General features: G+C 37.0%; 1 protein-coding gene across 3 annotated transcripts in view; it reads right to left on the bottom strand.

Moving 5' to 3' along the window:
* Window positions 1–21581, bottom strand: part of CAMKMT (calmodulin-lysine N-methyltransferase) — a 388588-nt gene that overhangs the window by 152545 nt on the left and 214462 nt on the right. The window lies entirely within an intron of this gene.

Raw genomic sequence — 21581 nt, 5'->3', positions numbered from 1 at the left:
CAAAGCATTATGACCATTTGACTTTTTTGAGGATTCTATATTTGGTCAAAGAAAATGTTTGTATGTAAGTATGTAGTCAATGAAGACCTATTATTCACAAATTAGTACCAAGTTCCTGGGATGAGAACTTAGTTGCAAAGATAAAGTTAACTAGTCTGTCTGAAAGTTGAACCTTTGTGAAAACAATCACAGCTCAGCTCATCAAATATGGTACAGATAAATCCACTAGTCAATGAATAGGCACTTAGGGAACTGCAATATTGACACCCATAGACAGACAGCTTTTCTCCAGAAGAAAACACAACTAAATTGTATTTATTATGTAATAAGCAACCTCTGGCTTTTATCAAGAGAAATTTCACAATTATTGTAAAGGATTTTAATCATTCCAAGCTTTATCAGAGCAAAGATCTAATCAGCAACATGGAACAACATATTTTCCTTATAAAAATATAACTTTCTCTAAAAGTTTGATTTCATGGCAGATTGGAGCAAATGTTCAATTTTCTACTGGCTATGAAATAGAAAAGAATCTATATGCATGATCCTAATTACCAAGTAATTTTTACACTTGTTACAATTCTTACAATTCTGTTAGAATGACCTCCTGACAGAGTTTTTGCATGGGATTTTCTGGGGGAGAAAGTTCCAGAGTCAGGGATATAGGTCTGTGAAGACACAAACGAATTCAAAGCTAAAACTCACAGACTGATCATGACCCTGTTGCCTCTTAAGAACTGCCACTTCCCTGTCTGCTTGATGATTGGATTGGACTTTAAGAAATCACATTTTATGCAATCAGTGAATATACCACAGAATCAGATGGGTAACTTGTTATAAACAAATTTCTAAGCTCACCCACAGATTGAAATTCAGTAGGTCCAGCTGGCTTCACTGGTGAATTCTACCAAACAGTGAAGGAGAAAATAATATCAATTCTTTCAAATTCTTTCAGAAAATCAAAAAGGAAGACTACTGTCCAACTCATTTTATGAGGATATTACCCTGATACAAAAACCAGACAAAGACATTATAAGAAAACTCATAAGCCCATTATCTCTCACAAATATATATATATATCCCCTGTTATGACTTCTATTAAATATTATAGTAGAGGTTCTAGCCAGGGCAGAATGGCAAGAAAAAGAAATAAAAGATATCTAGATGGGAAAGGAATAAGTAAAACTGTCATTATTAGCACACAGTATGATTGTCTACATAGGACATTCTATGGAATCTTAAAAAAAAAAAAGCTAATAAAACTAATAAGTTTAGTAAGGTTGTAGAATATAAGGTCAATAGACAAAGTCAACTGTATTTCTACATACTAGCAACAAACTACTGGAAATTTTAAAATTTTAGATAAATTTTACAATAGCATTTAAAAGTATGAAATTCTTAGGGATAAATCTGACAAAAGATGCACGAGACAGTACATTGAAAATCACAAAACATTGTTGGCAGAAACTTAAAATTTAAATTAATGGAGAGATATACCATGTTCATGGGTTAGAAGACTTAATGTTATTAAGATATCTATTCTCCCCAAACTGATCTATTGATTCAATGCAATCTCCGTGAAAATCCTGCCAATCAAATAAAAATTGACAAGTTTATTCTAAAATTCATATGGAAATGAAAAAGACCTAGAATAACCAAAACATTTTTGAAAAAGAAGATCTAAATTGGAAGATTAAGATTACTTGATTTTAAGGCTTACTATAATGATAAAGCAATCAAAAGAGCATGGTTTCAGTGTAAAGATGGACAAGTATGATATTATGACTTACAATAAGAAATACATATTTAATCTTCATCCCAGTTTCTAGCACAGACCTTCTAAAATCCCTGGAATCTCCTAGGTAGTGAAGAGGGATTACAATGTCTTTTGTTATGTTAATGAGGTAACTTTTGGAAAGCCCCTAAATCACCTACGGATGGGGGTTGATTACCAGGGGAACCAACCATGTAATTGGAGGGCTGGAACATTCAATCCCACTCCTCCACCTCTGGGAAGGGGAAAGGGGCTAGAGGTTGAATCATTCACCAATGGCTAAAGATTGAAAACAATAATCCTGTGTAATGAAGCCTCCATAAAAACCCAAACGGACAGGTTCAGAGATCTTCTAGGCTGGTGAAGGTATAGAGATTTGGGAAGAATGACACACTCAGGGAGGATGGAAGCTCCAAGCCCATCCATGTGCCTTGTGCATCTCTTCCACCTGGATGTTTATCTTCATCCTTCATCATATCCTTTTATAATAAACCAGTAATCCAAAGAGCAAAGGAATTTCCTGGGTTCTATAAACCATTCTAACAAATTAATCGAACCCAAGGAAAGGGCTGTGGGGACCTCTCATTTCTAACCAGTCTAACCTTGGCTTGCAACTGGCATCTGAAGTGGAGGGAGGCCTTGTGGGAACTGAGCCCTCAGCCTGTGGAATCCAGGTAAACAGTGTCAGAACTGAGGTGAATTACAGTACACCCAGCTGGCCTCCTGAGCATTACTTGGTGGTGTGGGGGGACTCCCTCCAACATACACCCACTGGAAACTGGGTTTAAGAATACTTTTTAACAAGTAAACCAATGGGACTGACTGGAAATCAGAAATAGATCCACACATATATGGACAACTGATTTCTGACACAGGTTCAATGACAACTCAGTGGAAAAAAGTATAGTCTTTTCAACAAATAATGCAAGAACAACTAGATAGCCATATATAAAATAAGAACATAGACCCATATCTTGTACCATATACCAAAAAATTCCTCAAAATACATCACAGACCTAACTGTAAAACTTAAACTATAAAACTTCTTTAAGAAAACATAAGAGAAAACATTTGTGACCTTGAGTTAGGCAAAGAGTTTCCAGACATGAACAAAAAGCATGATCTATTAAAAAAAGACAAAAAGTCCCCCAAAAGATGAATTGGACCTCATCAAAATGAAAAATATCTTTCTTTGAGAAACATTGTTAAGAGAATGAAAAGGCAAATTACAGATTGGGAGAAGATATTTGCAAATCATGTATCTGCTAAAGGACAACTCTCAAAACTCAATAATAAAGTAAAAGCCCAAATTAAAAGGTGGACAAAAAAACTGAACAGATACTTCTCCAAAGAAGATACATAGATGGCAAATCTATGAGCATGAAAAGATGCTCAACATCTTTGGTCACTAGGGAAGTTTACTTTAAAACTGTAAAGTATACTTTAAAATATGCCTATTAGAATGTCTAAAATAAAAAGACTCATCATATCAAGTATCAATGGAACCACCACATTGGAAAATAATTCAGAAGTTTCCCCAAAAGTTAAATATATACCTACCATAATGATCCAACCATTTTACTCTCAAGTATTTGCCTTAAAGAAATGAGAGTACATATCTATACAAAAGCTTGTGCATAGATGTTCACAACAGCTTTATTTGTCATAAACAAAAACTGGAAACAGCCCATCTGCCCATCAATAGATAAACAGATAAACAAACTGTGTATCTCCATACAATGGAATACTACTCAACAATAAAAAGAGGAATGAACTACTGAAACACATTACAACATGGATAAAGCTCAAAACCGATATGCTAAGTGAAAGAAGCCAACTGAAAAAGAATACAACTCATTTGATTCCATTTACATAAAATTTGAGAAGATGCAATTTTCTGGTGTCAAAGAATATGTAATGTTTGTTTAGAAAGGAATGGGAAGAAGAACTACAAGGAAGCATGGGAAGACTCTTGGGGATAACGAATGGGTTCATTATCTTGAGTGTGGTGATAGTTTCATGGGTATATACTTAAGTCAAAACTTACCCTTATATACTTGAAATACACGCAATTTACAGTAGGTCAATTATACTTCAAGAAAGCTATTTTACAGAAGATCCTAACCAAGTAATCCTGACACTGTCAGATTTTTGGAACCACTGGACTAAAACAGAGTCTTCAGCACCTATGCCACCTTACACAGAAGGCTGTCTATTCTGTTTTCAGTTTCCAAGAAAAAATATTTCAGACATATTTTCTTTGATGTTTCAAGAAAAAAATATTTCAGACATGTCATTCTTTGATGACATGTTTTAGTGTTTAATAACCTCAACAGGAAAAGAGTTCTTCCTTTACCTAACCAAACTCATGCTACATTTAAGCTCATTTGTTTTGTATTCTCCACTGTGAAAATGAAAATAAAACAATTGCTCCATAAACTGACATGACAAATCCCAACAACCTGACATCTATCTGCTACTCAACAAATGACTATGAGATGAAATGCTACATCTGCACAATTTGAAGAGTGGCCACTCTTCTCTAGCCTGAACTTTGAAGACACAGCCATCCATCATCATCCATATTTAGAAGGTTTTTCTCTGGGTCCTCTAACTTCTCTGCAGTGCAAGATTAGAGTAGTCTGAGAGTTGTGACAATGGATTATTGCAGAGTAATGACTTCTGATCTTCTCCTACTTGTAAATCATATTCCTTTTTACACACTCTAAAATTACGTGTTGCTTATAAAGAATGACATGAAACTGCTCAGCGATACATGGATCAGGTTCCACTATTGGCTACCAAGCCTTTCTTTGTCATATTTATGACCAAGCTGCTTCCACCTTGTATCTATCTTTGGTATTGCTCATTATCACAACACAATGTTGTTATGGACTTGGTCCCACTGCCCTTCACAGAGTATAAAATGGTTCATTTTTATGACTTAAGACCATGTCATTTACACTGTAACAATCTTCCCAAGCCCCCCATCATGGCTTTCATCAGCCAACACATGAGTTAATTTTCAATTATTTATCCATGATATAGATAAATAGAATAACTCCAGCATTAGGATATGCATGTATAGAACAAGATTCACTGTTGGGGCACTTGGGTGGGTCAATCTGTTAAGCGCCTGACTCATGATTTTGGCTCAGGTCATGATTTCAGGGTCATGAGATCAAGCCCTGCCTTGGGCTTTGAGCTCAGTGTGGTTTCTGCTTGAGATTCTCTCTCTCCTTCTCCCCCTACCACTCCCTCTGCTTGCACACACACACACACACACACACTCTCTCTCTCTCTCTCTCTCTAATAAATAAAATCTTAAAAAAAAAAAAAGAATTAGGATTCACTGTTGACATTTAGCCCTCAGTAATCATTTTCAGTTATAACTTGTCAGAGTAGTGGACCCCTTCCTATATTATATCCGTAATATGGTCTGGATTGGATCACATCCTTTGAGTTAGTGCTAAAATGTCATGTGTGACTGCATCAAAATTTTCTGAAGTTCAGATAAATTACATACCCTGCTTCCTAAATGTCTGTATAAACTACCAATCTCTCAAAGAAGGAAATTAGATTGATTTTGGTACAATTTGCTCTTTGCAAAGCCAAGATAGTGATTACTCAGTGCTTCCTGCTCTCCTGTGTCGTGACTAATTGATTGTTCAATGATTTCATCTAGCACAAAATCTTTAAAGGTATCAAAATTAACTGACAGGTTTATAAGAGATTAATTTGCTCCCCTTTAAAAAAGTTGGGCACTAAAACTGCTTTGGTTGAATCAACAAGCCTTTTCACCATTTTTTGTCATTTCATGCAGATACTTTATTTCCTACTTTAGACCACAGGACTTCTAGGGAAGGAACTCCATCTTGCTTATCTTCTATTGCCTTATGGAATTGAATACTATGCTCTATGTAGAGTGGACATCAATATTTATTGACTTTAGAATTTAGATTTTTAATTCTAAAAGCTATTATTTCATATATATAAGGATATAACATATATAACACATATAAGTTCCATAAGTACCTCACAATGAACAGTATTGGGTTAATTTTAATTTAGTGTCTCTCACTTCAGCATTGTACTCAACAACTTAGAGAGCATTTAATATTATCCATAAATTATCCATGAAACAGTGTTTCTAGGTAGGACTTGTCTTTATAATGGACTTTCATTTGGGGATAAAAATGATTTCAGAGTGGACCAACATTACTTATATAAGGTGAATAGAAGGCAATATCCCAGGTCCTCTGGTACATTTTCAAAGTTCACAACTAAAACTACGCCATTACTTTCATCTTATCCTACAGGCAATAAAGTAAGGAGCGATCCATAATCTCATTGGATGAGGTTCTATTTTATAAAATAGTCAAGTAAAATTTAAACATCACTGAGGATACTTTAAGCAATTAACTGAGGTCAGCTTAATAAACCATTTTATGAACTACCAATAAAAATAATAAAAGCTCTTTTTATTGATTATTTATGTGCCAAGCATATTGCTAAATTCTTTATCACTATTAGCTCTTTTAACCTCACAACAATTTTACGATGTAAGGCAGTATAATTATCTCTATTCTACAGATAAGGAAATTGAGGCTTAAGGTAATTAAATAACAGTTAACACAAAACAGATGAACATAAGGGAAGGGAGGGAAAAATAAAATAAAATGCAAATAGAGGAAGGGGCAAACCATAAGAGACACTGAACTCTAGGAAACAAACTGAGGGTTGCCTGGAGGGGAAGTGTGGGTGGGGGAAGAGGAAACCAGGTGATGACTTGATATAATGAGCACTGGGTGTTGTACGCAACTGATGAATCACTAAATTCTACCCTGAAACTAATACTACAGTCTATGTTAACTAAATTAAATTTAAATAAAGAATAATAAATAAATAAATAGCAATAAAGCTAGCTAACAATGTGAAGATTCCCTAAGAAATTAAAAATAGAGCTACCCTATGACTCTGCAATTGCACTCCTGGGTATTTACCCCAGCAATACAGATGTAATGAAAAGAAGGGCCATCTGTACCCCAATGCTCATAGTAGCAATGGCCACAGTTGCCAAACTGTGGAAAGAACCAAGATGCCTTCAACAGACAAACAGATAAAGAAGATAATGTCCGTATACACAATGGAATAATATGCCTCCATCAGAAAGGATGAATACCCAACTTTTTTATCAACATGGACAGGACTGAAAGAGCTTATGCTGGGTAAAATAAGTCAAGCAGAGAGAGTCAATTATTTGGTTTCACTTACTTGTGGAGCATAAGGAATAACACGGAGGACATTGGGAGATGAAGAAGAGAAGTGAGTTGGGGGAAATCGGAGGGGGAGGTGAAGCATGAGAGACTGTGGACTCTGAGAAACAAACTGAGGGTTTTGGTGGGGGAGGGTTGGGTGAGCCTGGTGATGGGTATTAAGGAGGGCATGTATTGCATGGAGCAGTGGGTAAGGTGCATAAACAATGAATTTTGGAACACACACACACAAATTAAATTTAATTTTAAAAAATAGTTATAATAAATAAAAGGCAATAAAGCTAGCTAATTAGAGCAGGGATTTTTTTTTTTTTTTTTCAATTTAAATTTAGGTAGTTAACGTACAGTGCAATATTGGTTTCTGGAGTACATTCAGTAATTCATCATTCACACACAACACCCAGCCCACCTCCCTCCATCAACCCTCAGCTGGTTCTCTATCATTAAGAGTTTCTTATGACTCGTTTCCCTCTCTCCTTTTTTCTTTTCCTTCTTCCCATATGTTCGTCTGTTTTCTTCCTTAAATTCCACATATGAGTGAGATCATATGGTATTTGTCTTTCTCTGACTGACTTATTTCACTTAGCATGATACACTCTAGCTCCACCCACATTGTTGCAAATGGCAGGACTGGGTTTTTTGATGGCTGAGAAATATTCATACACCCCCCCCCAACATCTTCTTTATCCATTCATCAGTCAATGGACATTTGGGCTCTCTCCATAGTTTGGCTGTTGTTGATAATGCTAGTAGTACTGGGTCATAGGGTAGTTTATTTTCAAAATTTTCAAAATTTTCAGGAACTTCCATACTATTCTCCAGAGTGAGTTCATTCCCACTAACAGTGTAAGAGGGTTCCCCTTTCTCCACACCCTCACCAATACCTGCTGTTTCTTGAATTGTTAATTTTAGCCATTCTGACTGGTGTGAGGTGGTACAGAGCAGGGATTTAAATCCTTGTCTGTCTTTTTCACCATCCTATTTGGCCTTCTCTGGGCCTACGATGTGCCAAGTGTGGCTCTATGTACTGAGAAAGACAAATAAGACACAGTCGCAGCCCTCAAGGATCTTACATTAGTGAGAAGAGGAAAATGGTTCATTGCAAGGTTTTTTGCGGTCATTGTACGTCTCTCTATAAAGTAGCTTTTTTGTCCAGCATCCATAATGAGTGCTCTAGAGATTCCTGCCCAATTCTTGGGAGGCTCTAAAAACTTCCTCATGCAAAGGTAGCTCCTTAAGGATGCTCAATCTCACTTTTTTTTTCCTCTTCAGCCTTCACCTCTCACTTAACCCAAAGATCTTCCTTTTTAATATGCATATCTGAGTTTCTAATTAAACAATGCTATCTGTGTAGTCCCAAGAATTGTTGCTCAGAAATCTGAAATTCTTAATTTAAAACAAGCAGGAATCTCTAGGATTCCTGCTAGTGAGTTTACCCAAAGATAAGAACAAGGTATTATGAAAGTGCAATAAGGCGTTAGAGGCCAACTTTCTTTTCTCCACAAACTTTCCTTTTTCTGTGGCTCGCTGGGAGCCAATGTTGACTAAGAAACAGGAAAACAAGTTTATTTTTCCCTTTGCTTCTCTTTGGAATACTCCACTCCCATTGACACTCTATGGTATAGCTGATTCCTGCCATAGACAGGCCAATAGTACCTACACACATAGCCCATTCAGGAAGACAGAAATTTGATAGACAGGAATTTGAACAAGGACAATGGTCTCCGTTTTTCTTAATTTTTGCTGTAAAATAAACGTTTCTAAATCTTAATCCTGTAACTAATCCTTTTTTCTTATTAATTTCCCAAACTGAAAACCTGGGCTAAATTCTATTTTTCACAAATGTGCCTCTTGGGATGCCTGGGTGGCTCAGTTGGTTAAGCCTCTACCTTCAGCTCAGGTCATGATCTCAGGGTCCTGGGATCTAGTCCCACATTGGGCTCCCTGCTCAGCCAGGAGTCTGCTTCTCCCTCTGCCCCTCCCCCTGAGTGTGCTCTCTCTCTCTCTCTCTCTCAAATAAATAAATAAAATCTTTTTTAAAATTTTAAAAAAGAAATGTGTCTCTTTATGTTCTATATTTACTCTTCTCAAATCTATCCCCTAATATAAAGGTTGGTGAGATTTACAATTGTTTGGACCAACTTCAGTTTGGGACAGTGTGAGAATCAGAAATGGATGATGCTGTCTAAATGTTATCTGAGCAAAAATGAGATGATTCCAGGGGAGAAATGTTATTTGAGAAACTCTAGGAAAGACAAATCCATGTCCTAGGGAAAGTTGTGGGTTTTACTGGGAAAGAGCCAAACGTACCCTTTTTGGGTAGTATAAATATCCTAAATATATATATATATTTTAAGATTTTATTTATCAGAGAGAGAGAGAGAAAGCACAGATAGGGAGAGCAGCAGGCAGAGGGAGAAACAGGCTCCCTGCTCAGCAAGGCAAGGAGCCCAATGTGGGACTCAATCCCACGACCCTGGCATCAGGACCCTAGCCAAAGGCAGGTGCTCAACCAACAGAGCTGTGATGCCAGGCACCCCTACTTAAAATCCTATTAAGTGACGATTGTATGGGTGTGTGGGTTTATGTTGATGGGTCTGTAATCAAAGGAGCGCGACTGATACAAAGCGAAGATCAAGCAAAGCTTTATTTCAAGCCAAGCATCGAGAATCAAACTGACCATTGGGGACTGCCTCTTACAGAGAGGGCAACCCCTCCCTGGCTTACCGACTAACTTTTAAAGGGCAAGGGCCGTGTGGTTGAGCCTGGCCACACACAGGTGGCCAATGAGATTGTAACACACAGAGAAAGTTGCATAGTCATGCTAGGTCACACACGAGTGACCAATTGAATCACAATTTACGTTATAGTAGATATTTGAACTAGCCTATCACCTTGGTCAGAATTGGTGCCCAAAAGGCGGGGGCCACACTCCTTGGTAGCTAGGGAGACAGTATGCACGCCCCACTGATTGGATGTCTCCACCTGACCTGACCCGCCCTTGTATTTGGGCTTTGTTAACTGGGACTGGTTTGCCGTACTTGCTTTTAAGTAAGTCCCCTGGGGTGGGGGGGGCGCAGGGTTAGTTTAAGTTTTACTGCATAAACAACAAAATCACTGTTTAACCAGATGGAATCGCTCTGGCTAAATAGGTCCTTACAATGTGTGCATACCCATATATATACATGCATGTATATATGTAAACAGTTACATATATGTATACATTTATATACACACATATATTAGATGTACATAAACTGAGATATATACTTGCATATGGGCATGGTTATACACTTATCCAAACTCATCAAAATACACTTAAACATCAAAAGTACACTTAAATCTATACATTTTCTAAAAAGTGAATCGAGTTTTAAAGATTGATTTTTAAAGGTCCCTGTCCCGGAGGACCATGAAATTGATTTGATTTATTAGAAAAACGTTTAGTGTCTTGAAGTTTGTTTAGGCATACAATATTAAGATGAAAAATTGCATTAACCAGTTAATTATATAATTAGTTGTCCAATGTCTGTCTCACCGCCTTCTTATCAAAGCTTTGAAGAACGGGGACTCTGTGTGTCTTGTTCATTGACCACTGTATCTGATACCTCCCCTAGATTAGGTAAGACCTAAAGGACCTAAAGGAGTATGCAAACAGCTATTTTCTTTGATCCTCACAGAGATATAAAGCTAAATATCTCAAATCCAGACTACTTCCACATATGACTTTCATGTCCTTCACCCATTGTCTTCTGAAATATTTTAAGCAAGAGATCAGTCATTTGGTTTTTTAAAACTAAGAATATAAAATAGTTATCAGGAAGGAAAAAAATCATTGCTCAATCATGATTGAACAGCTGCAAGATTCAAGACCACATGGGAATGTGATACTGCTGGACTTGCTTAGGGGACTACTTGCTATGAGTATGTCTTTAAAATGCAATGAGTAGGTAACCACTGACCTTTAGAATACAATGTTCTGGTAGTTGGCAGCAAGAAGGAATGAAACAGCTAGTTACTAGGAACAATCAAGAACATTTAGAGAAGTAGAACTATGTATGATTGCCCCTTAGTCTGCATGACTAATTGGAGAATCCAAAGATCAGTTCCAAAACATTAATATTTTTATAGCATTGCACCGTTTAGTACAGTACACCATTTTTACACCATTTTCTTTTCAGAGAAAAATGTGAACATGCCATTAGGAATATCATTACTTTTCAAAAAAAACATGTGTAGAGTGACTTGAAATTCAAAATCAACTTCTGCATGGTGTCAAAAAAGGCCGAGTCCAGGCATCACACCTTAATGTCCCACTGCAGTTACCTGTGAAGGTAGAATGACTCCAAAATGCAAGAGAAGCCAGACTAAGGGAAGTAAGAAATGTCAAATAATAATAATAATAACAACCCTGAAGAATTTCCCCCCATAAGCAAAACATTCTACTAGGAACATTTAGATTTTAAGCAGCCACCAGCTGTAAAATTCACATTACTCCTCATATGAAATGATTTTATCTTTTAAAATATAAATCCCCTGTTAGACCCTAGCCTTTGGAATATTATAAATATTTAATGGCTCAGATAGTCTCAAATGTTACCCAATGTGATAATTTATTTAAATAACATCAAGGTCTTTTTTTAAAAAAATGAAGCTCAATGAAACATTAGATCTTTCAGTACACACATTTTTAATGGTCAGGTTGGATAACTTAATGAGACAGAACAACAGGACATAACAAACTCGACTTATATTCAGAGGAAATGGATTTAATTCCGAGTCCTGTGGCTCATTGACCATGTGATTTTAGCCCATATGCTTAGCTTAATCTAGGCCTCCGTGTTCTTGTTGATAAAACAAGAAAATTAACTTACACATCACTACCTTTAATACATGATAAAGTGCAATCTACATGTAAGGTCTCATCATTATCCTCGGCTAGATACACATAGGCTTTTTATCATTACAGATGGCCCCTCATGATGCCACAACTTAATGATTTTTTTGACTTTACAATAGTGTGAAAGTGATCTGCATTCCAGTGAAATTTTGAATTCTGATCCTTCCCGAGGCTAGTGATATCCCGTACTCCCTTGTGATGCTTGGCCGAGGCAGCAGAAACAGCTAACACCCAGCCCCATGATCACAAGGGTAAGCAATCGATACACTGACAACCATTCTGTTCCTCATTTTTTGTACACTATTCAATAAATTACATGAGATATTCAACACTTCGTTATAAAATGGGCTTTGTGTTAGGTGATTTTGTCAAACTGCAGGCTAACGTTAAGTGTTGTGAATACGTTTAAGGTAGTCTTGGCTAAGCAATGATGCTTGCTACGTCAGGTGGATTAAACGCATTTTCAGCTTAGGATATTCTGAACTTAAAATGGGTTTATCGAGACAGAGCCCCATCAAAAGTCCATGGAGATCTGTATATTCATATGGAGAGACAAATCCAGAAAAGGTAAAGTCTTTGAAAATGTCTCTTTTATGTTATCTGGAACACGCTTGTTCTGCCTAGTTTTCAGCCTAGCTACATTCTGACATTTGTGTAGACAACCACAACCACAGCAAGCAGGATGGCATTTATCTTTTATAATAATACAGAGTGCTCTGTCATAAAGTAGGGTCACTGAAATGAGTAATAATCCCACCAGCATCTAAGGTACAACCAGCGGGGTCCAGGTCAACAGGCAAGCAGCCGATAATTTGCCCCACAACACTGAATTTCATCTGCCCACAGCCTCTATCTACTGATTATACAATCAATACACCTCAGATGAGAAGAGCTAACAACTGACCGGGGCAGATCAATGCTAGCAAATAAGCACTTCATGACAAAAAGTTTGATAATTACCATTCTGAAGCCGTGTAAATGTTGTTTCTATTGTAACAACATTCATGATGATACTGCTATGATTGCACTGTTATTATAGGTTTAATGTTAGGCAATCAAGCTACAGTGGTCTAGATATCAACAAACAGCATCAAAAGAAAACATCAAATTGTCCCTATTCTTTTGACACTGTAGCTGAGAAATTTTTCTATGTTAGTGGCCCTAAATGAACAATAATAAGTGACAATTTAGTGGAAAACACTATTTTCACATCTGACAAAAGTCATGCAATATAGATTGATACAAGTATGATTATTTCTAGCGCCACTTGAACCAGGGGATTAAAATAAATTCAGTCCTGTGACCACGGTTTTCTTTCTTTCCTTTTTCTCACATACATTATTTAAAGAGGATTTATGTAAATTTTCTCTGTACTCATAATTTTTCAAGCATTAGTGCAGCCATAAGTATAGGGCACCTTGGCTTGATTTAATTATTACTGTTTCTAATACAGCACACTTTTTAATTTTATTTTATTTTATTTTTGAGCCCTGATTGCTAGTTCATTCTCAATCATTAACATTTAGAAGAACTAGTCATTACTGGTTTTCAATAGCTGCTTGGGTTCCTATAAGCACTAAGAGTCTTAAAACACAGAAATGGAAAACAGACATTTCAAAGGTAGAACCAATCATGACTCCTAGAGGTAGGGTTCAAGAAGCCCTGGGTGTGTGGGCACTGAAGCAAACAAATTAACTTTTCCATTGGCTTTTTAAAAACTACAAGGATTTGGGTCTCAAAAAACTAGGACACCTCATTCCTATAAGAGGCTTGCTCCTAGAGAAAAGTGGGAACCGACTCCAAAAATGAAAGGCTTTTCGAAAAGAATGGCAGCTACTTTGGGCCATAATAATCATTTCTACGAGGATATGTCTGACTTTCGATTTGGACGACACACATTTTTAATTGTCCCTTCCGTCAACACGTTCCCCAGCTGTAACCAGGCATCAGTAGAGTTGTCACTCTAAAACTTGGTCTCCACAGCCTGAGTGGTCAAATCTCTCACCCTGTTTGGAGTCAGTCAGCTGCCTTTCCATGTAGATAAGAGATATGGGGCAGGGGGTGTGGGAGTGGGGAGCACTGCTAAAGAGTTTGTCAATAGTTCAGGAGAGAAAGGGCGCACCAAAACCCTTTTGTGGGCAGCAGCGCGAACAAGATTTTCAGCGTGCTCAGGGGTTGCTACTAAATGTCTTTTTCAGCCGCATTCTCTTTCTTTCCATGCAGCTTCTACCTCGCAATGGAGTCAAAGAATGTGATGTATATTAAAATGCTTTGCCTCTCAGATGGGGTTCATTTTTATTCAGGGACAATTTTGCTGACTGACAGGTAAGTGTTTGGTGCTGAAATTGGACCTGTACAAGAGCTTTGCATTTCATTTGCTCCATTACACCACTGCATGAATTACTGGGCTTCCACGTTGGCATCTTTCCATTACTTTCAAATATCTGACATGAGCAAAATGACTCATCTGACATTTCATGGTAACAAATTTGTTCCAAAAAGAATAGAACATTATTATACTATTTTATATACGTGGGTACCACAACCTTCCACCCTAATCTGACCAGAAATTGTAAGTGTATAAATAGTAGTTGATATCAGTTTAAGAAAACATGCCGCGTGTGACAGCTGGAAAGTATCACGGCAAGAAATCCATCTGTTTCTTCGTGTTACCCACTGTCACTTCAGCCTACTTCCTGAAATGTTGGCAAACTTTAGTGGAAGACGCAGCTTTGTATTTTGGTTTCATCGCCACCCCGGAGTAAACTGTGAGGCGTTATCAGCTTTTTCACTTTTAATCAGCTGCTCTAAGATGTGCTCATTTTCCTTAGAGGGACAACTTCCTGAAACACTACAGATAATGCATTGAGTCGAGGAGCTATGAGGACTCTACCAAACAGTCCTTCCTCGTAACCACTGCTCTTTGCTGACCAGCACAAAATTAGCTGGTCTTCAGATCCTATCAGCTCTTGCCTTCCCTTTGAATGTTTTTTTGTTGTTGTTTTGTGGTTTTGTTATTGTTGTTGCTGTCTTTTTTTTAGAGCGACAATTATACGTGACTCATGGTCCTTTGGATATCTTCTCATCTCAAACCTAACATCACATCCAATTACCCAGTTTGCCTTGTAGAATTAGGAAGGGGTTTTAATTCTTTGCTAAAGGCCAGTGTTACCCTAGAGACCCTTGCTCCTGGTAGGAGATGAGAGAAGAAAGAATCCTCAGCTTTATGACTCAGCCAGGAGTTTTTCCCACCTCTTCACTTAAAAATACCTCAGTGACACGTTACAATCTGCCATCTAAAGCTGCAGATCACAGATCTACACTCAAAGAAGGGTTTTTCTAGGTGACAGTATAACATTTCATAAAGTAGGAGCGTAATTATGTGACAGCAAAATTTAAAATATCATGTTCACTGTTAGTATGAATACATCAAATTAATACAGTATTATTTCCATATGAAATTATTAGCCTCATTATTATATAATGGTATTTTCTTTAATAAATGGTCTCTTTATATTATAAATGTTAAAGTACTTTATATTATGGTATATCCTTCTTACCAATGTTAATTTACCTTCAGGCATTATTCATTTGCTGAATTTATATAAAGCCATAATAAAAAAAATGAGATATTCAAAAAGTCTCATTACTTTTGTCATTATAATTCATCTGTATTTAAAAAGCATCTGGGAATTCATGGCATTTCCCTGGTACAACCAACATCAATGTGATTTGCCTACTCTGGGGACTCATATAACTATAATGCTCATAGAAGGTATTGCATATTTGAATAACATATACCTTTAAAGAAATGACATTAATACATGGTCCAAGAAAGTAAATCTTTCAGAAATAAACTCCTTGAAAACAGGTCCAGCGTTAAATACAAGCATTCTTTCCACAGAAACTGAATGAAGGAATAATCCTTGCAATATTTTCATCTTGGTTATGAGGAGTGGAGCTATTTAAGTGTCCAGGATTATCTTTTGAGCTGTATTTTTAAACTGTGCAAGTGAGGTTATTTCTGAGCAAATCATAAGCACTCTCTAGCTTCAACAGTGTTGTTATCCTAATGTGCTACCCCTCAACCAACCTTTCTCCCCATCTGCTCCTAGACTTGCTGACTGTCATTGGTGTAAGGCACAAGATCACATTCACTTTGATCAGTGATCATACTCACATTGGGCCCTGGGGAATCCAACAAGCTTTCTACTTTTCTCACAATAAATATCTTCTTCCACTGAAACTTGCCCTGACCCTTCATTTTCAGCAGATGACTGTTTCTTCCCAAGTTATTGGATATATATAGCCCCTAAGCCCCACATTCCATAACTTCTGTGTTCTTTACTTCAGATCTGTGTCTTCTTTTGCTTCTCCTCTCCCCTCTCCTATTTGTGTTCTTGATCTCATCTGTTCTCATCTTCTCCGAGACCTACTCCACCATCTGTGCCCTCCTGATGTGCAACATCTCCACAGGAGTGCTCAGATCCCCCAGATCTGGACAGAGAAGGTACCCAGGAAGGGGGATGCCTAATGGGCACCTTAGATTCTGATGCATAATTTACAAGGACTTAACAAATATTTGCTGGGAAAATAAATGAATGATTATGAGGGGAAGCAAAATATGTGACCCCAAAATATTCCACTTTGGCATGTGGATTATGTTGAGCTGAAGGCAACTGAGACCCAGCAGACTTAAAAACTTTGACCTCTCCCTACCTAAAAGAATTTGTATAGGGGACCTGGCCCAGAAAGAGCTATTATCAGAGATAACTTTTTACCTGAAAGACCTATCTGTATGGCAGGGCAAACATCTAATTGCCAAACATTTTCTCTTCCTATTATCCTGTGAATTACCCTTCTCCCCTTTGAAGCTCTGGGCCCCTATCCCATTCCTTGTGTCAAGACGGCATACAAGCCTCAATTGCCCAACTTGTCCTTGGGTCTCCTATTTTCTACAGGACTCCCATATGAATGTAATTACATTTGTTTTTCTCTTGTGAATCTGTCTTCTTTCAACTTCATTAATAGACCAGCCAAAAGAACTTAGAAAGGTAGAGGAAATATTTTTCCTCTCTTACAATCAAATATTTAGTAGGATCCTCTAAAGGTTTAATGGTATACAAAGCCACACACAGAAAGGAACAGCAACAAAGAAGGTGAGGATATTTATAAGATAAATCTAACAAAAGTGGGCCAGACTTATGTGAAGAAAAATATATAATGCTACTGAAAATGTAAAAGAACACAAATAAATAGACCATGTTCTAGATGGAAGGATTCAATATTGTAATGCTTCATCAAATGATGTCATTTCATTACCAAATTACTCTATAAGTCCATGCAACCTCAATCAAAACCAAAACTTGTATTGACAACATGTTCTTTTTATTTTTGTGTTCTTAATGCTCTGGTACCTGGAACTTAATCCTGTAGAGTATCCCTCAACCGGGGATAACTAATTCCTAGAGAGAGCAAACAACTTCCCAGCAAGAGTGCCTTTAATACACAAACCAACCAATCTAGAGCCCACATCCCCAACCATCTCCTTTATCAAACTCTCACACACCAAATCAATACTCGCCCTGCTCTCAGTCATCCCAAAGCCTGGTACGTGACAACTAAGGACCACTTCTATAGCCCAGAGACCACCAAAATTATTCAAACTACCCAATACTAAGCTTACTAAGCATACTACCCTGCCTCATCTATTCTTTCCATTAAAACCCCAATAAAGGCTCTCAGCCATGCTCCTTCCTCTCTTCTTCCACTTCCTGTCCACCCTGGTGCTTCCCCACGTGGTCTTGCATGACATGCTCTGCCTCTTGTTTCTAGAGACCTGCAAGTAAAAGCTTCTTCCTTCATAACAATCATGTCCCTATTTGTGTCCTACCAACCATGATTAAAACAGATCTTGGGTACATTTTAAAATACAACTTGCATTTTTTTATTCAATTAACAGTGTCAAATGTTCACCTGGAAGAATGGATGAATAGTCAAAAAAAATTGTTAAATGAAAGAATAAGCAAGGAACTTGCTTGATCAGAAATCAAAATTTAACTATTAACATATAGTAATTAACATAGAAATGGACAAAAATATCAGTGAAACAGAACACTGCCTTTTGTGGCAAATTATATAACTAATTAAGGATTAATATTCAGAGTACATAAAGAATTTCTACAGCTCAACAACAGCAAAAAAGAATACTAATAACCTGATTTTAAAATGAGCAAAGGACTTGGATAGACATTTCTGAAAAGAAGATATACAGGTGGTCAAAAAGCACATGAAAATATGCTTAACATCACTCATCATTAGAGAAATATAAATAAAAACCACAATGAGATACCACTTCATACCCACTGGAGTGACTATTATTTTTTTTTTTAAAGACAAAAAAGAAAACAAAAAAAATCAGAAAAGAACAAGTATTGGTGAGGATGGAAAGAAACTGGAACCATGGGGCGCCTGGGTGGCTCAGTGGGTTAAGCCGCTGCCTTCGGCTCAGGTCATGATCTCGGAGTCCTGGGATCGAGTCCCGCATCGGGCTCTCTGCTCAGCAGGGAGCCTGCTTCCTCCTGTCTCTCTGCCTGCCTCTCCCTGCTTGTGATCTCTCTCTGTCAAATAAATAAATAAAATCTTTAAAAAAAAAAAAAAAAGAAACTGGAACCTACGTGCATTGCTGGTGGGAATGTAAAATGGTGCAAATAGTATAGCAGTTCCTCAAAAAATTAAACATAGAATTATTGTATGATCCAGCAAGTCCACCTCTAGCTATATACCCAAAAGAAATAAGAGCAGAAACCCAAATAGATATTAGTGCATCCATAATCATAGCCGCGTTATTCACAACAGCCAAAAGGAGGAAACAAACCAAGTGTCCATCAATGGATGAACAGATTAACAAAACACGGTATGCACATACACTGGAGTAATAGCCTTCAAAGAAAACACAGTTCTGATATATATTACAGCATGGATGAACCTTAAAGAAATTATGCTAAGTGAAATCAAGCCAGTTACTAAAGGGCAAATGTTGTATGATTCCACTTATATGAGGTACCTAGAGCACTCGAATTCATAGAGAGAGTAGAAGAGTGGTTGCCAAGGACTTACGGAAAGGGAGAATGGGGAGTTAGTATTTAACAGGGGTGGAGTTTCAGTTGGGAAGATGAAGAAGTTCTGGAGACGGATGGTGGTGACAGTTGTATAATAATGTGAATATACTTAATGCCACTAAGCCACATACTTAAAAATGTTAAAAAGGTAAAGCTTACTTACATTTTGATCACAATTAAAAAGGAAAAATATCTTAAGATAGCAGAGTAATTATCAATATTCATGAAGATAGTTCATAAGTGAGTGGCATGTCAGATGCAGTGTTCTAATGATTTCCTATGTTAATGCCATCTCAATATAAGTTCTACAAGAGCCATACCTCCTATTTATTTTTGTTTCTTTATCTATACAAAGCTATATGTATAGATATGATCTATATGATCTATGTGATCTATATGATCTATATGATCATGAATAATTGTACAAATAAATGAAATCCAATACATACGTGTATTTATAAAGTACTTATTTGTTGTTAAGTCTCAGAAACAGGAGAATACACAGGTTTTCCTACATATAGATATTATGTTAATAAGAAAGGTATGATGCCTAGCTACTAACTGCGGAAAGAGCAGACCAGATTTAAATGGGGGTAATGTTTTAGTTTCATTTGCACAGAACCAGGTCTGTGTGTGTTTATTTGAAAACATTTTAAAATATTAGTAGAACCTGACCTCAAATATCATCCCAATCAGACAAATTCTTTCTTCCTCAATTTTAAAGGAAACCCCTCCACTTCTACCTCACCTCTACAGATTCTTCATTTTTCTATCTGGAAAACAAAATCCAAAACAAGAAACAAACCCCTAGTTAAAGCCCACATCTTTCAATATCACTATATAAACGTACCTTTTTATTCAGCTCTTACCTCTTAAATCCGCTTATGTTGATAAAAGGACTGGATGTAAGATATCAGCTCTATTACCCCAAAACAAAAGAAAGACTGCATTAACCATTGTTTTGCTTATAGATCCTGAAGTCTCTTTTAACCTTGCCATAGTGCTCTGAATCTAAGGACTTAAACTTCAGATTAACCATTAGCTCAAGATATTTTTTATTTTTATTTTTCATATCAAAAGGGCCCATCTAAAAGGACAATAGGACTAAAACATGGCAGGCTGTCTTTTGAAGTTAAAATAGGCAGCATCACTCTGATATGCTACCAGTCTCTGGGGATCTGCCCACGTGGTCCCCCAATGTGTGCTTTCCTAAGCAAAGTGGAGCCACGCAATTCAGAAGTACAGCTTGTTTGAAAATAGCCCGTGGCTTGTTTTCATTGGTTTTACAGTCTTAAAAAAGTAAAATCATTCACACCAAACTATCTAAAAATGAGGCAACTTTGATCAAATTTGAAGAAACAGGAGCAGATAAGGAAAGCTCTCAGCATTGGCAGTTCCTATCATAGAGAGCTCCGGTTGTGGTTTGTATCAATAACAATAAACATTCATTTAGTTCTGACTGCAGATAAGGAACTGTCTTCCCCCATGTAAATGAACAGATATAGCCATTATAAGGAGACTAAGATAACAGCATTTTGTTGAATTCCTGGAATGCAGTTGTTTGAAAGAAGATGATAAATCTATTCCTCTAACAGATTTAGCACTGCCCCAGGGACTTGATCATAGTTCAGTCATAAATTAATTGCATAGTAGATTTATTCATCTCTCACTCTCCCATAACAAGTCTGATCATGAGCGCTTTGTGTGTCTCCATTCGGCACACTAGAGTTTTATTCATTTAACAGGATTATTTATTAATCAGGCATTTATTGAATAAGGTTTAAAGAGCACAATGGGTCTGATACAGAGTGCATTAGATCTATCATTAGGATTATATTTATTTCAGGTAGTCCTTTAAATGTGCCTGATTGTATTTGGGGGCAATATTACTCATAAGATGAGTATTTTCACTTAAATACATTTATCCTGCTTTATGAAAGACCTGGTATGGGGCTAATCCAGTTAAAAAGAAAAAAATTAACTATGTAGCATTTCTATGAATTTGATATTTAGAGGGGGAAAAAAACCACTTCTAAATTAATATCCGATAAAGGAATAATCCTAGTTAAGAAATAAAATCCTCCTTGATCTATCTAAATGGTGACTTCAAAAATAAATAAATAAATAAACAACGATAAAAACTCTCCATCCAAATAAAATCTGCCAATTGCTATCAAATTCACATTATCAGGTTGATATGCCATTTTGCATTCTACCAGAGAAAAATTGTCATTGCAACCAAAAGCATTTTATTGAGGACTAAATGAGTAATGACTGCTACTTGAAGCTAATGCACAGAGGAAATTGAGGAAAGAGGATTGGCGATGACTAGGACCCAAGCAAGCTTCCTTTGGTAATGACACTCCTTGAATTTTCTAACCCACATCTCTTAAGCCAGCCACCACCTTCACGAAGGGGATGGAAAACTGAGCAAAGGGGTGGGATGAGAGATAAGAAGAGAGGCAGGAAAGTCATGGGATTTGAGAGTTGGAAGAGATTTTACAGAAATA

This window comes from Lutra lutra, chromosome 9, assembly GCF_902655055.1.
Source record: "Lutra lutra chromosome 9, mLutLut1.2, whole genome shotgun sequence".
NCBI lineage: Eukaryota > Metazoa > Chordata > Mammalia > Carnivora > Mustelidae > Lutra > Lutra lutra.
The sequence above is the reverse complement of the archived record's forward strand: the minus strand, read 5'-3'. Positions and strand labels throughout refer to the sequence as shown.